General features: G+C 42.7%; 1 protein-coding gene and 1 long non-coding RNA gene across 8 annotated transcripts in view; one reads left to right on the top strand and one right to left on the bottom strand.

Moving 5' to 3' along the window:
* The window catches only part of PALM2AKAP2 (PALM2 and AKAP2 fusion), a 511,493-nt gene that overhangs the window by 299,944 nt on the left and 197,627 nt on the right, over positions 1-13,922 (bottom strand). The gene's annotated exons all lie outside the window — the stretch shown is intronic.
* LOC133253142 (uncharacterized) lies at positions 4,441-11,666 on the top strand. Its single transcript, XR_009738208.1, has 3 exons — positions 4,441-4,656; positions 7,623-7,758; positions 11,219-11,666. It is a non-coding gene; the product is annotated as an uncharacterized LOC133253142 (long non-coding RNA).

Genomic DNA, 13,922 nt, shown 5'->3' with positions numbered 1-13,922 from the left:
GATACAGGGGGGAATTGAAGACGGAAAAAAGGAGAAAAGGGATGACAGAAAAAGAACCGAAAGGAGTGGGGACAGTTTTGAAATTCAAGAAATTAAAAATAAGGAAGCTGAGATATTAAGGCCAAAACACCAGGGACAGAGAATCTTCAGATATATTGTTGTGGCTTACTAAATGAATCACCTTTAACATTCTCCAAAAGATGTCCGTAAAGGATACAGGACTTTTGTCGACTAGACTGTATTTCTTTGAACATGCTCCATGCTGAAACTAAATTACCAGAGTGTCAGGCTTTACACAGGTTATGCTAAGAAGTAAGGCAACATTTTTTAAAAATTGAAGTACAGGTGATTTTAAATGTCATGCTATAATATTTTCAAAATATACAGCACACTGATTCAGTTATATAACACATGAGAGACAGTGAAGTCACTCAGTCATGGCCGACTCTTTGTGACCCCATGGACTGAGCCTACCATGCTCCTCCGTCCGTGGGATATTCCAGGCAAGAGTACTGGAGTGGGTTGCCATTTCCTTCTCCAGGGGATCTTCCTGACCCAGGGATCGAACCCAGGTCTCCTGCATTGCAGGCAGACACTTTACCATCTGAGCTACCAGGGAAGCCCCATATTATATATATATATATATAATATTCATTTTCAGATTTTTTTCTCTTAAACGTTATTATAAAATTTTGTGCTATACAGTAGGTCCTTGTTGGTTATCTAATTTATATATAGGAACGCATTTATGTTCATCTCAAACTCCTATTTATCCCCCTTCTCCTTTGGTAACCATAAGTTTGTTTTCTAAGTCTGTTAGTCTACTTCTATTTTATAAATAAAATCATGTGTATTCTTTCCTTTTTTAGATTCCACACGTGTGTGTCTATATGTTAGTTGCTCAGTTGTGTTCAACTCTTTGCGACCCCATGGACTGTGATATAGAGGAACCTGCCAAGCTCCTCTGTCCATAGGATTCTCCAAGGAAGAATACTGGAGTGGGTAGCCATTCCCTTCTCCAGGGGATCTTCCCAAACCAGGGATCAAACCCGAGTCTCCCACATTGCAGGCAGATCCTTTACCATCCTAACCACCATATAGGTGGTATTATATGATATTTGTCTTTCTCTCTGTGGCTTACTTCGCTTAGTATGATAATCTTAGGTCAATCCACGTTGCTGCAAACAACATTATTCATCATTTCATTATTCTTTATGGCTGATACGTATATATACACACATATATAAAATACATATATTAGAATATTACTATGCTATAAACAAGAGTATAAGGAGACATTCGGAGAATTAAACTACAGAATGTCATCTCACTCATGGATGGATTATAATTCCTTGTTTAATTCTGCTGCAGAATCATTCTACTGCATAACCAATGTCATCTATATACCTCAGAAATAAAGGAAGGTGGTCAGTCTGAAAACTGAGAACCTGAGGTATAAAACAATCCAAGAGGTGCCCACTCAGCCTAGTACAGCTGCCTGTCCAGCTACCTTGAATGATGAATTTGCTCAGCAAGACACATCTCCATTAGAAATCAGTACTCTGATCTCAATGCCATTAGATATTGAGACCCTCTCTCCTGGTTCTGACTTTAAGGTCACCCATTAGGATTTTGATTACATTCAGGCTTTGCAAGTAGTTACCTCAATGGAGAGATAACACTTGTTAAGCTCCCTGTAATGTCTATCCACTATAAAGTAAATAAACTGGCACTTGGGTTCATAGTTGAGTATACTGAAAACTAACTTGGTATGTAAGATCAGAAAACTAAGTAACAGAATCTAGAGTCAGTTTAAAAGACTTGGCCAAAAGGCCAAGTAATTCAGCTTTCCTGTGATACACTGTCCTGCTTTGTCATGCACTCATCCAACCTTCAGCATCACCACATGGAGTAGTGAATACAGCTCTATTCATTCCTCACTGCTTAGTTCTGATTAGCATTTCTACCTACATAGCTTATTTATTCACCTGATTACTTGGCCTTGAGCTTACCATCTACTGGTAAGAAAGGGAAGTGTTTGTTCAGTATTGTTTTTAACAGATATTATAAAGTCAATAGAAAGAAAGAATTTTAAATAGGAGAAGATATTAATTCAAATTTCATGACTTAAAAAAATAATTAATTTATTTATTTTTGGCTGCGGTGGGTCTTCATCGCTTCACTGCCGACCCATTGCTTCAGTAGCTTGCAGCACGCAGGCTCAGTAGTTGTGTTACATGCCCTCAGTTGCCCCGAGGCATGTGGAATCTCCCTGGACTAGGGATGGCATTGCAAAGTGGATTCTTAACCATGGGACCGCCAGAGAAATCCTCACCACTGGTTTTTGAAAGAATAAAATAACATTTAAAATTGTAAGAAACATCTTACAGAATTTGGATGCAAAATTGTTACTACTTATACCAAGTAATTGATATTGCTAGCCTGTTAGTGCCAAGTCAAATGCATAACACAGGAGAGTTTCAGTTTGAAGTCTTTAGTAGATACTCTACTAGCCATATGAATTATATTTTAAGCCTATTTTTAGGGTCTGCCCACAGCATTACTCTTTAAATAACTGTTTAAATATACAGCTACATTTTTGCTTTAATGGTCATAATATGATAACTGACCAAAAAATTGATATTAAGTGAAATAAGTTAGAGAAAGACAAATATCATATGATATCACTCATATGTGGAATCTGAAACAAATTATACAAGTGAACTTATTTACAAAATAGAAACAGACTCACAGACACAGAAAACAAACACAGTTACCAAAGAGGATGTGGGGGGTGGGGGCGGATAAATTAGGAGTTTGGAATTAACATATACAGACTGCTAAATACAAAGTAAGTAAACAAGGACTTGCTGTATAGCACAAGGAACTATACTCAATATGTTATAATCACTTATAATTGAAAAGAAAAGAATCTGAAGTGTATATATATATATATATGTGTGTGTATAATTGAACCACTTTGCTGTACACTTGAAACACAACATTGTAATTTAACTATACACACAAAAAACAGTTCTTTGTGCTATGAGTGCTTCCCTTTCGCATCACTCTCTAGCGACCAAGAGGGAAAGTAGTCTGATACAGCTCTCGTGAGACACAAACCTGCATCTTGATACGGTAGTGATAAGCCCACTGTGGTGAAAACACTGAGCACTTTCTGTACAGAGAGACTAGAAGACAGCTCTGAGCAAGTCCCAAATGCCAGAAATAACATAATTAGATTCACATGCAGAAGACAGTCTTCCTATCACCACTCTCAACCAATTGTGTAATTCCCACCATGAAGCCACACGAGTACTGAACTTGGGGTCAGGATGGCTGGCTTCAGGTAGAAGATCTGCCACTCACCCCTGGGTGACTTAGACAAGCCCCTTACTGTTTCTGGATCTTAGATTCCATGTGTCATATGAGCAAGTTGGACCACCTCTGCTCTATGGTTCCTCCCATTCTAGGATTCTATGATGTTAAGGAGACCAACTTCATGTGCTAGACAACCTATGAAACGCAAGAAGATATTTGCAAACGACGTGCCTGACAAGGGGCTAATACCCAAAATATATGAACAACTCATACAAATGAATATCAAAAAGACAAACAATCCAATCAAAAAATGGGCAGAAGCCCTAAACAGACACTTCTCTTAAGAAGCTATACTTAATATGAGCCAGGCATCCTTCTAAGGGTTTGCCTTCAGTTTTTCATTTGACCCTCAGAGCACTTTGAGGTAGGTACCTTTAATATCCCTGATTTTGTGAAAGAGAATAGTCAAGGCTTGGCTAGGGTAGGTAAACTTAAGATCATGAGCCAAGAAGTAGCCACGCAGGGGTTGAAACTGAGACAATCTGACTCAGGGCACTTTATCCTGAACACAGATGTGTGTTGGTGGCTAAGATTTGTTTACCTCCACACAGGACACATGAAACACATTCTCTCAGCATCTTCATGCTTGTGTGCCAAAACCTTCCAGAATAAATGAGATGTTGAAAATGCAAAACACTCTGCTGTCAAATCCTTCCACTCCTAAGACAGGAAGCCTCTTACAAAATCCGCGGGCATCTCCCAATTCCAAACAAATAGGTCCAGGCTGGACTGGAACCTTCAGTAACGCCTAGTGAACCAATATAGTCTTCTACTTTAATCCCCGTGGGAGACATTTCTGGGGGACTAAATGATAAGGCGAGAAAATGCAGAACATTTCGCTCCCATTTTCATTGCAGAGGGACTGCTTGCAATGAGGCGGCAACTGGGAAAGCGCTCAATTCACCACATTGGGATCATGAAAACTCTCTAAATCCGGGCTTCTCGATATCAGAATATATCTCCCTAAAATGAGACGACAGGAAGAGAAAAGAGCAGAGATGTCCATTAAGTTGACGGCCCAATTCTAGGAAGGTACCACGAGGCCTGCAGGAACGATCCCTCCGCAGGAAGGAGGCGGGGTTGCTGCCTGGACCTCGCTATAAGCAACTTTCCCATTGGCTCCTTTCAGGTCTCTGAGCAGCAGCCTACGGAGACAGCAGAGGAGCTGGGGCAAAAGTGAATATAGCTGTGGCGATGGTAAATGTAAAATGAAGTAGGATGCACAAAAACAGACAACATGATGTTTCTGATAACAACAAAGGACTGCGAACTGAGGTACACACCTTTTATGACTTTGGCCAATTGTGTTTTTGTTTTCTTTAGATACCGACCTCAGGAGAATGTCTGTATCTACCAGATAAATATAGCATTTAAAAATATAAATCAAACTAATGTGTTTGTAGGAAAATTTAGACAATACACAAAGAAATAAAATGAACAGCTGAATTTCCCTTCACTCCATCTCCATCAGTTTCTTTCCTTTAGACTTTCTATGTATCCTACTTGGGGAAAAAATAAGGAATCTATCTATTACCCATATGCTGCTTTTATTCTTTACATAAAAGCAATCATACCATAGGTGTCCTCTTTTCAGCTTACTCTTTCTATGCCATTTTCCCCACTGGGTCCCCCCACCACCCTTGTAACTGCCACAAGGGAGTTCACAAATGTCCCTTAACTTCTTTTACCAGTCTTTTGTTGACAGATTTAGGTGGTTCCCGGGTGTTTTATTTGCTGTTATAACCTGGGCTGCAATGAATCTTCTTCTACATATATGTACTTTTGGACAATATCCATAGAGTACATTTCCAGTAGCACAACTGCTGTGTCAAAGGATTTGAGCATTTAAAACTTTAATAGGTCCAAACTACCCTCTTCAAAACACTTTCTCTGTGTTTTAAATGATATAAATCTGATTTGAAAACAGGACTCAAACAACTAATAAGTGTTTTGATGATTTTTCCCCCCTTTATGAGTCCTATCCTTAGTGACCCAGGGGCATTTTAAATGAAAGAAAATATCTATCATCTTATTAATAACTGTAAGCTGTTCTTAAAACACACTTGGGTGATCTGTCCTTATCATAGACTACTACTCTATGTTTTCAGGTTTAAAAAATGATTTTTTACCTCATAAACAAGTCTGTTATGACTCCATCAGTTTTCTAGAAGGAACCAAATTTGTACTTCTTTTCCTTGCACTGTTAATATTAGAGTTATCTCATAGCCAAGTTGTGCCCACTTATCCATAATGGAAGAGGGTCTATTCCTTCTGCTGTTGTTGCTATTCTCCATGATTTAAAATACAAAATTTTCCATATACCAAAATAATCTCTAGATGGACTAAAGCAATGTAAAAACAGAAACATGAGAAAATAGAATGACTATCTGATTTTAGGGTAGAAAAGGCCTTTAAAACCAAAGCACAGGAAGAAATCTGGTGGTCCAGTGGTTAAGACTTTGCCAATGTGGGGGGCATAGGTTTGATCCCTGGTCAAGGAACTAAGATCCCGCATGCCACGCAATGCTGAACAACAAATGGCATTAGAAAACTTGAATATCTCTATGCAAAAAACAAACAAACAAACAAACCAGCAACAACTGATCATATCTTGCACCATATACAAAGACTGACTCAGAATGGATCACAGACCTAAAATATAAAAACTTGTAATAAAGAATAAAAAAGAAAGAAACCACAAAGAACAAAAGTGATACACTTTATTACATAAAACTTAAAGCTTTGCTTCTTATGCTACCAACCACAGATAGCAACTCAAAGGCAAGTGCCACCTGCAACACATATATGTCAAAAGACTAAGACCTGTAGTAAATACAGGGTTCTTATAAATCAATATGATTTATAAAGAAAGACATAAACAGTTCAATATAGGAAAAAGACAAAATATAGGGGAAATCTTGAACATTATTAATAAACAAAGAAATACAAATTAAGGATTGAGGTGTCACTTTCCACCTATGAAATGCATTCTCTCCACCCCACCAAAGTATATTTTAAAGTATCATGTGTTCTGTGTTGGGGAGGGTGTGAAACAAAAGACCCTCTCTGTAATCTGTCAGAATTATAATGAATAGTTATAAAAGTATAACTCTGTTGGAATTATAAATTGTCTTTCCAGAAGGCTATTTCAAAAGTTTTGATCCACTTTATCAGAAAGAGTTTACTAGAGAAAATGCTCTTCAATATGTTTGAAGATTTTTGTAAAGAACATTCAATACAGAGCAATAGCAAAAAAAAAAAAAAAATCAAAACAGCAAATAATTGGTTAAATAAGATGACATCTAATGACTCCCCTTTTCACTTGAAATAAAATCAAAGCAAGCGCACTCCTGGTCCATTGCCTGCCTTTCTTATGCCCCTCACCTTGTCCCTCTCTCCTCCTCATTTCCCACTCTAGCCACATTGGCCTTACCGGGAAATCTGCCATGAAAGAGGCATGGAGGGCAGGCAGGCAGGGTGGGATCCCCCTAAGTCTGGCCCAGAATCAAGGGGAACTTTGCTCTCCCTTTGCCATTATCCCACATGTGCCTATCTCCCTGGAGAATCCTCCAGAGTTCTGGCTGCAATATGGGGTAAGATGCAAGATCTCTGGCTATTAATACCACCTAAGTGGTGCCCTGACCCCATTATTAACATCTGACTTCCAGTCTCATCCAGTTCTTAACACGCATGAGCAGCTGGATGCCACCACACTTTACCTTAATTCTTCCCCCAGTGCAAAACCCTAGATGACCATTAAGATCACCCAAGAGGAACATTAAAAAGTACCAAGCCCAGGTCCCACCTCCAGAGACTTTGATTTTATCGTTCTGGGCATTGGAGGAAGCTGTAAACGCTCCCAGGAAGTTTTAACGTCAGCCGAGGTGGAAAATCATTGCTGGGCAAGTGGTAATCTCATGGTCCAGGCTGATAAGCAGTTCCTATGGCTTAAGCTGGTTTGAGCTCTTTCTTCATCAGTTTGAAATAAGCTATTTGGTTAAATTTTAGAAGACAGCACTGGGTCGGTCATTTTTCTATTTTAGCAATTATGTCCTTGCTTCCTTTGCTCTTCAGAGTCTGGGTTTCAACCACAGGTTAATGGGGGTTTTGACACAGGCCTTGGAGATCTTGTTCTGATCACGTGGCTTTCAAGAGTTGACACTGCTTTATTATTGTAAGATTTATCATCCTTATCAGCTGGTATCTCCTGTCTCTCCCTCTCCCCTGATGCCCCTTCTCAGGATTAGTTTAGCTGACAATTTCTACCCTACGTCATGAATGATTAACCAGGTCAGAACGGACAAGGTGGAAGGTTGGATACCGAATCACAGAAAACGCCTCAGATGAAGATCAAATGGAATCTGGCTTTGATTTCAGGTAAACACGTTGTGTGCTTTAAAATGCTACATTAAATTTCAAAATTCAGAAAGACAACAGTTAAGAAAAAGATTATCCCTGAGAACAGGTTTGTTCTATGCAGGCTCCACTTATAACAGCTGCAAGGGCTGAGAAAGAGCAATAAATACGGCCTGAGTAGGTCTTCAACTAGCTTTGAATTATAGGTGATAGATCCCACACGTGCCTCCAAAGGCTCACAGGGTCCCTCTTTGGTGACTGATGACAGCTGGAGGCAGGCAGAGGGAATCAGCTCTAGTGAGGCCCTGGGAGGCCATGGGTCTCTCTCAACTGACTCGGCCTCCCTGGGGTGCCCGACACATAGTGAACAAGTGGACTGTCCTATCCTCCACTGTTCCCACACTTTCCAGGGTCTTAACAGCATTTGTGTCAGGCAAGTTCCTGATCAGGGTAAATACTGAAAAATACAGGCTGATAATGGTCTAATTTAATGGCGGGGGTTGAGGGGGGGGGAACAGTGCAAGAATGGGACATCACAAACCTGGCAAATGGCACCCCTATTATTACATAGTCCTACTTCTCATTTGCTTTTTTGACATGTGAAAGCCAACCGACTTGGAAAAGAAAAATGCTATCCAAGATACAAGATTATATTAAGTGATGCCAAATAGTCATTTCTTGATCTGTTTTAATGGGGAAGGTGTCTATGTGCAATCCGCAGCTGGTGCCTTATGTATAGGCTCACATTGAGATGCCTGTCTCCCTAAAGAGTTATTAACGAGTGCCAGCTGGGAGTCCTGAGGCTCTGGCCCCTGCCTTTGACCCCTGGAAAATTCCCGCCTTCAAGCAGAGGACTAAAGGTACATAGGGCATTAGTACCAGAGGGCGAAAGTTCGATAGGGCACTGCATTTGTTAGGGAAGAAAGGACTTTGTGAAAACTCTGAGATCTCTCTCCCACCCTCCCCTTCCCCATCTCCCTTCCACTCCTTCTCTTGGAGTCCACGTTCCAGCCTATATCGCTCTATCCTCTAGTTTGGGAGTTGGCTAACTCGCTCTGTAAAGAGCCACAGACTAAACACTTTTGGCTTCACCGTCTCTGTCACTGCTTGAGAAACCCCGCAGGACCCTGCAGGGCCTTCCCAAGAACACACCCCACCGTGTCCCCCACCTCTCATTGGTAGAAAAGCTTTAGGTTTCTAGTCCATCCTTGAGTTCAAGAAAAAAAAATTTAATCGGAAAAGTAAAAAAAAAAAAAAAAAAATACAGAAACCAAAGAAAACAGTCAAGGAAGACAAAATAATAATGGTTTAGCCATAAATAAAGTCAAGGACCTTTAATTCCTCCTCAAGGGCTATAGATAATACCCTGAGCCACGTCCTTGGGTTGTTTTGCAGATACTAAAACCCCACCAGGTGGAAGAAGTTAAGGGCATGCTGACACCAGCACGTAGACCTGAACTGGTTGGAACCAGAAGGTTAATGATTGAAGTCTTGAAACTCTTCACCCTGTTCCTTCTACACCAACTAGTCAGAAGGATGGGTTCCCTGAAAGTCATCAGGGAGTTTAGGGTTTTGGAGCATGAGCTGCCCATTCTTGCATGGCCCTGAGATAAATGCTACACTTTTCTTCACCACAACCCAGTATCAGTAGATTAGCTTTAATATTCACCGGATGAGTAGACCCCATGTATGGCTTGGTAACACTCAGCTCTGCCCTTGTAGCAAAAAGCAGCTACACACAATACAGGAACAAATGGGCATGGCTGTTCTCCATTTGGCCAACGGCTGTAGTTTGCAGACCCCTGGCTCCAAGTATCAGCACTCAATCATGCCAGGCTTCTCTGGTGGCTCAGTGGTAAAATATATGCCTGCCAATGCAGAAGACACAGGGTCGATACCCGGGTGTGGAAGATCTCACATATTACAGACCAACTAAGTCCATGTGCCACAACTATTAGGCTTGTGCTCTAGAGCCTGAGGAGAAGGCAACGGTACCCCACTCCAGTACTCTTGCCTGGAAAATCCCATGGACGGAGGAACCTGGTGGGCTGCAGTCCATGGGGTCGCTGAGGGTCGGACACGACTGAGCTACTTCACTTTCACTTTTAACTTTCACTCGTTGGAGAAGAAAATGGCAATCCACTCCAGTGTTCTTGCCTGGAGAATCCCAGGGATGGGGGAGCCTGGTGGGCTGCCGCCTATGGGGTCGCAGAGTCGGACACGACTGAAGTGACTTAGCAGCAGCAGCTAGAGCCTGAAAACTGCAACTACTGAAGCCTGTGTGCCACTGCAGTGAGAAGCCTGCACACCGCAAGTAGAGAGTAGCCCCTATGTGCTGCACTAGCAAAAAGCCCACCCAGCAACGAAGACCCAGCACAGCCTAAATAAATACATAAATAAAACTTTATATATATAAGAACCAGTCATTCCTGAGTTCTGCTATTGAGCTCTAGGAGGCTGAAGTCTGATCAACAAGCTGTGTGTGCATTTGAGGTGGTGGTGGTCTAGGTAGGCTTAGCTTATGTAGGTAAGCCACAGGGAAAGGAAACATGAGAAATACAAGGTCTCATGAGTCTTGAATTGGTGCACGCCTTATACCTAGAGGAAAGGAGAAGGTCAGGAAGGACTTAGCAGGAGGATTCCCACTGAGTAATGAGCGCACCTGGAACTGTCAGGTGTTTTTCAAGTCTTGCAACACAGAAGAAGGTTGTGTGGTCCCTACTTTGCAGCTGCTGCTGCTAAGTCGCTTCAGTCGTGTCCCACTCTGTGCGACCCCATGGACGGCAGCCCACCAGGCTCCCCCGTCCCTGGGATTCTCCAGGCTAGAACACTGGAGTGGGTTGCCATTTCCTTCTCCAATGCATCAAAGTGGAAAGTGAAAGTGAAGTCGCTCAGTCGTGTCCGACTCTTAGCGACCCCATGGACTGCAGCCTTCCAGGCTCCTCCATCCATGGGATTTTCCAGGCAAGAGTCCTGGAGTGGGGTGCCATTGCCTTCTCCGCTACTTTGCAGAGGAAGAAGCTAAGGCTCAGATGAGTGAAAGCCCAGAGCACAGAGGGAGGAAGTGATGGTGCAGGTATTTGCACCCAGCCTCTGTCTCTGAACCTTCGCTGTGTTTTCCCCAAACCCAAGACTTTGGTGACAAGGGCAGTTGGGTATGGAGCCTTCTCCATTCTAACACTGACATCCTCCCTTACAAAGGCTGGTGCAGGCCAGCCAACAGAGGTAGACTCAGGCAAGAAAGAACCACCATGGTCAGAGACTTCTTGTATGATGCTGGACGCTCACCAAGGAGGCAGCTCCACCTGGGAACCTTTTTTCTTTGATCTCTGCAGCAGCCAGGAGGAACACCTACCTGCTGCTCACTTCCCTTCCTCTAGAGGCAGGTCCCTATTATCGTAGGTACTCGCCTGGGTGCCATAAGCTTCTCTCCCAGCCTAGACCTCTCCTTTCTTTCACTGATGTCCTTTCTCCATTCCAGAATCCAACCCGGGATCCACACTGCACCTGGTGCCTTTCTATTTGATGATTGAAGATGGCACTCCCCTTCAGTTCTTACACGATGGGCTTTGAAAAAGGAGGAAATGGCTCTCGGGCCAATGAGATGCTGGGTTTCTTGCTTTCCTTTTCTGTTTACTTTCTTTGAGTAAAATTGCTGCTCTAGGTCTCAGATTGCTGGTGTGTAAAACAGAGCTAGTAAAAGAACTGATTTCACGGGATTGTTGTGAAATTAAATAATTCTGGAAAGGTGCTTAGCTGAAGGCTGGGCATACTATGCACCCAGTAAATGTTAGCTACTGAGATCCGCCCTTAACAGTGACAGGAGTGACTGAATCCCGTGTTCATACTCACCCACGCATGAATGGCCAGGAGTCAGTTGGAGGAGCAGACCCCAAATCTGAAAAATGTAGTTTCTGTGTACAACCCACAAAAGCACAGGGTGTGGTTGTTGGGATCCAGAACTACAGCTTTGAATCTTAGCTGTGGCTTCTTGACTGTGTCTGGTGGATGGAAGCCAGGGCTGTGACAGCTGTGCAGTGGTGACAGAAGAAAGCCACTCACAGGCAGCCAGCTGGTCTCGTCCTGGCTCCTACAAATGTTTGGAGCTCCATGTGAATAGCTGGAGTGGGGACAGACCCTAGGGTAGCATAAACTTTAGATGTACCTCGTACCAAAAATCAAACTAACAATCTTTCATCAGCAAGGTTCACTTAAGTACTATGAACTCCATTCCAGGGAGGAAGAGGATGAAAATTCACACTGATGGCCCTCGTGTGATGTGTGCCAGAAGTGAAAGTTGCTCAGTCGTGTCTGACTCTTTGTGATCCCATGGACTATACAGTCCATGGCATTCTCCAGGCCAGAGTACCGGAGTGAGTAGCCTTTCCCTTCTCCAGGGGATCTTCTCAACCCACCCTTACACATCAGAGTGGTCTTCAGTTTTTTTTAACACACCTTTTTCTGTAAAATATTTTGAGTATGTACCACCTGAATACGTACAAATAATAGATTAACACAATCTACATGCAAAGTCAATCCTAAAGAAAATCAACCCTGAATGTATATTGGAAGCACTGATGCTGAAGCTCCAATACTTTGGCCACCTGATGCAAAGAGTTGACTCATCAGAAAAGACCCTGATGCTGGGAAAGATTGAGGGCAGGAGGAAAAGGGGGGCGACAGAGGATATGGTTGGAGGCATCACCGACTCAATGGACATGAGTTTGAGCAAATTCCGGGAGATGGTGAAGGACAAGGAAGCCTGGCGTGCTGCAGTCCACAGGATTGCAGAGTCAGACATGACTTAGTGACTGAATAACAATGAAAAACAATATACACCAGTGAACTAACATGTACATTATGGAATAGGCATAAATGAGTGTTTCAGATGGATAATTTGTAGATGAAAGAAGAAACATGTTAAATGAGTTCAAAACTCACAGGACTGTCCATATGAGTACAGGTAAGTGTTGAGTTCAAAAAGTCTTCCATTCTGCTGGGGATCCTCAGCCAGACTGGGAGGTCTGTATCAGCACACGCCATGCTGAATTCATCTTTGTAAACTCCAGGCCCATCATGGCGTCTACCACACAGCAGGTGCTCAAAAAGCTGATTTTAAATGGTGAGTCACTTTGCCTTTAGTGGAGCGTGCTGGCTGGGCAACAACCCTGGCATGAAGACCAGAGGGCACCTGCCCCGAGGACAGCAGGTTTTGCAGGGCTGGAAGGAACCCAAAAGCCTAGAGGAGAATATCCCAAAAAGTCATCTACTCATGTCCAGCATCACAATGCGTATCTCCAGGCCACACACGCCTCTCTAGGGAGGGGGCTCAGGAACAGCAATTTTGAACAAGCCCTTAGGTGAGAAACACATCAGAACTGTGTCAGGTAATCTGTGACTGAGGAGTGGTTTCGCTGGGATCAGGGACACGTGGGGCTTGTGAAAGCTTTGTCACTAGCGCTGTGGCAGTTTCTGGATCAGAAACCTGTATTTGTGAAAGTCTTCTTCTATCTGGGTCCTTCCTGAAGGCATGGAAATTAAATGAGAAATTCAGTTTCTAGGTATAATTTTCTTAACTTTAACATTCCTTTCAAACATGGAAATTGGCTTTGGATTATTATTAGGCAGGAAACAGGGACTCGTGTAAGCCATGAGACTAAGTAAGAAAGTTCCAGAGAGCTACTAACCTTCAGTTGAGCACCTTGTGTGAGTCCAACCCTGTGCCACGTGCCGACATGGATTTAATCCTCATAACACAACATCCTTAGGAACTGAGTGTGGTTACCATCATCCCTATTTCACAGGTAGTGAAACTGAGGCTTATAAACACTAAGTAACTTGGCCACCTTTATAATATACTTCAGTAGGTGAATGAACCAGGATTCAAACTTAGGCAGTGAAACCTGCAAATCTCAAGCCTGGACTGTCTCCAGCACCTTCCATGCAGCCCAAACGCCAGATCCCACGAGAAGATCAGAGTCTTGCTTCTGCACGCACCAAATCTTTACACTGGTCCCGCGCTGCCAATTAGGGAGGCTTCCCTGTGTCTCATGCCAGTGAGTGGAGGTGGGGCACTGCAGTTAGAATGACGTAGAAAGAATCCGTCAGATTTCCCCCAAAAGGAAATATTTACACCCTGGATGGTTGGTTGGCTTCCAGTCTGTGGCTTTCAAATTTGTAAGGCT

This window comes from Bos javanicus, chromosome 8 (assembly GCF_032452875.1).
Source record: "Bos javanicus breed banteng chromosome 8, ARS-OSU_banteng_1.0, whole genome shotgun sequence".
NCBI classification, from domain to species: Eukaryota; Metazoa; Chordata; class Mammalia; order Artiodactyla; family Bovidae; genus Bos; species Bos javanicus.
Note: the sequence above shows the minus strand (reverse complement) of the source record. Positions and strands in the feature narration are given on the sequence as shown.